The 3,588-nt window shown below is 43.5% G+C and overlaps 1 pseudogene; it reads left to right on the forward strand.

The window, feature by feature from the left end:
* Positions 1 to 620: 620 nt before the first annotated feature.
* LOC136650753 (5S ribosomal RNA) lies at positions 621 to 740 on the forward strand (annotated as a pseudogene).
* The last annotated feature ends 2,848 nt before the right edge of the window (positions 741 to 3,588 follow it).

Here is a 3,588-nt window from a genome sequence, read left to right on the forward strand (position 1 = left end):
CCTCCTTGCCCAGTTTGCCCCCTGCCTCTTCCTTGCCCAATTTCACCTCCTCCCTGTCTCCACTGCTGCCTTACTTTCTCCAGTGGGCATGGCAAGGTCCGGCGAGGTCTGGAGATCACTGCCACCTCTTGTGGCAGTGCTCCCAAAATGGCCACCAACGGAACACTATCCACTCGTTGGCAGCCATTTTACAACAGCAGAAGTGTCTTCTGCTGTTGTAATGCCCTGCCTCCATAACCAAATCTGAAATAGGATTGAGCTGTCAGATCAGGGCCTGCTGTAGATTAAGACATCAGTAATGTTGTAATCAGTAATGTTGTAGAGGGCTTAACGTTCCCCCATATCATGACCTTGATCCAAAGGAGTACGCAATCCAGCTGCTATCTACACTGGAAACAAGCTCCTATTGGAATCCAAGTCCCCCCCCCCCCCGATAAATAGCAGTTAGATCAAAACTTTGTGAATTGCAGCTGTTGGATCCCAATCCAATCACTACTAAAGAAACCGAATGCCCATCATGATTAATAACACTAAATATTATGTGTCGTCAGGTCCTAATTTACTGCAGCTCTCATGTGATCCAAGCCCTGAATTCTGGCTCGCAAGAGACTGAAGCTCTTTCAAGCAGTTCCTGTTACCCTGCACATGCCTGATCTCATCTGATCTTGGAAGCTAAGCAGGGTCAGGCCTGGTTAGTACTTGGATGGGAGACCGCTTGGGAATACCGGGTGCTGTAGGCTTATACCATAGTCTTTCGAGACTGAAGGTTGCCAACCAATCTCCTGTGATGAGCAAACCCATGAGGGCCTGGTCAGGTACAAGCACTACCTCCAGACCTGCAATTCAGCATTTAACTGTAGAAATAGAAATAAACAGATATAAACTCTGTACATGGGAAGAGCTTTTCTCTTTGATTGTCATCCTGAAATGTTCAGCAGATCCTGAATGCATGGAGTGACAGGTTCGGCTAGCGTGCATGCTCCTGTCAAGCCCCTCACATGTTTTCTATCCCCAGGAGAGTGAATACCTGAACGAGGTTTGAGTCTAGGAGTATGGAGGTTGCTTGTTTGTCAGTATGTGTTAACAATTACACTAGCCAAGAACCTAAGCATGCATTGCAAATCTCACTGCATGAACATGATTTCTCCAACCCATTATATTAACAATGCTCTAAATGTTGAGCAACAATGTGCAACGAAATAAAGAGATCCCTAGGCTCCTTAAGCTCATCAACACTGAACTGATTTCAGTATGCATCAGCTTACTCCATTTTAGATGCTGTCCTATAGATGCTATCCCTATAGTGAGATCACTAGTCTCTGGCTGTCTATCACAATATGAAATTAAATATGTCTCCAGTTTGCCATAAATTTAGCCATAAATTGCCATAAATTTAGTGCACTGCCAAAGCACAGTGCAGTGAAAGCACTAATAATTACCTAGCTGATTGACTAAAGTGAAGATGAAGGTGTCAGACTGCTTCCACAATTCAACCTAGCAATACTTTTCCACACGGTAGGAAAGCTAGACTACCCACAACCTCTAGAATCTATTTCCCATTGTTTTGTTATTCATTGGTGTCATAAAAAATATAGAAGATTCAATCGTGTACAGGCATTGAATGGATCTCATGCATGTTGCCAGGGCATGTTGTATCAAATATTACTGTTGAAAAATGCAGTGTGCAAGCTAACCTGGCTTTCCAAGCTGGTGGTCTGCATCTTAACACAGTGGTAACTCCAATAAAAAAAAAAATAGCTTACTGTAATTTAGAGTTGAATACAAAAGCACTTCAGAATGTGTTGTGCACGGCTAGTTATGTATGCTACCCTTTTTGCACACAGTCAATGTCTGGATCAAGGTGAGAGTTTGGTAATTGGCACTGAGAGACGTAGTTCTAGATTAAAGCATAGCTAAAATGAAACTGGTTTGAACAAGGATAGGGTACACTGAGTGCCCTGAAATACTTAAAATAGAAGAAAGAAAGCCCTCCAAAGGTAACAGTCTGAAAGATGACCAGGTTATCCATCACATTCTCATTCTCTCTTCCTCGCTCCTTCAGAAAATTAAACCCCTATGAGCTTGTCTTTCCCTCTGGCTCTTCGGCACAGCAGCCCAACTTCCAAAGCATGTCAGATATTATTGCTAATGGTTCAGGTAGTTCATCAACCAATTCTTTCAACTCCCTTGGCTGTAGACTTTCTGAACTTGAAGTCTTCTTTGTTAACTTCTTTAAACATTCACTGACACTTCCCTTACTACAAATTAGTTCTATATCTATTTTTAACTTTGGTTTCCTGAGTTTTCCTCCCAATATGTGTCTACTCCCAATTTCTTTCAATTAAACACCTATGAGAAGTCTTTATTTGAGTTTTCTGTGTTCAAAATCCTTGCTATTTCTTCCACCTTTATTATGTCGAGATTGTATTTTATCCTTTGGGTTTTCTTGTTTCCTATTTCCTTTGATATATTTGAAAACTCTTCTTTCTTCTCTTTACAACAGCTAACATGAATTGATTACTTTTTAAGGGGTTTTTTTTTTGTTCCTTGCAGTGCTTGACCACTATCATATAATTCTTTTTTTTTCTTTGTTTGCCTTGAAAAACATTTTATGCAAATATTTTTTGTGATTTTTAAATGGCTTCTATTTTTTGCTTCATCCACAGTAGGGAACATGTAATGTTTGACTTGATATTATTCTATTAAAAAAAATTGAAGGAAGGAATTAGTATGGCATATAAATGAAAGTAGCACCTGCAGTACAATAAGAGCTGGAATTTCAAGACGAACTCTTTGAGTCTCAAAGAAACAAGCACAAAAATAATGAAGGAATTGATATTATTATTATTATTATTAGTAGTAGTAGTAGTAGTAGTAAGGCTGCAATCCTAACCACACTTTCCTGAAAGCAAGTCCCATTGAACAAAATAGAACTTACTTCTGAGTAGACCTGGTTCGGATTGTGCCCTAAGAATATTTATATACCACTTTTCAACAGGAGTAGTTCACAAAATGGTTTACATAGTTAAATAACAACCCAATCCTGAGCTGCCCACAGCGCCCAGGCTCGGTGGCTCCGAGGAGGGCTCCCACCAAATCCTGTGCCTCCCACGCTACTGTGGGAGGCACCTCCGGAGAAGGGGACGTTTGTCCCCTTCCCCTGAGTAAGGGAAGCAGCCCTGCAATGGGGTTACTCTCTTTAGCACTGACCAAAAGGTCGGCACTAAAGTAAAAGTGCTCGTGTAGGGCGCGCAGCCCTGCACGAGCGCCCTGGATCCTGCGGCTCTGCACAGCTCCGCCTCTCTCCCTCCCCCGACAAGCTTCCCACCTGCCCCTGCTGGCCTCCCCCCTCCCCGGAACACTACCCCCACGCCCCCGTCCAAGGCCCCGCCTCCCATTCCAGAGCCTGGCGGTCCAGGAGACCGCCGAACCGCCAAAACTGGGCCACTGCCCGGCACTGGGCTAGCACCAGTGGGAGCCCCGCAAACCTACCTTATGGCATGTTTACGACTGTGGCCTGCAGCACGGAGCTGTGCTATGGTTCACAGGATTGAGTTCTGGCAGCCCAATCCTGAGCTGCTCACAGCA

Source organism: Tiliqua scincoides, chromosome 4 (assembly GCF_035046505.1).
Source record: "Tiliqua scincoides isolate rTilSci1 chromosome 4, rTilSci1.hap2, whole genome shotgun sequence".
NCBI classification, from domain to species: Eukaryota; Metazoa; Chordata; class Lepidosauria; order Squamata; family Scincidae; genus Tiliqua; species Tiliqua scincoides.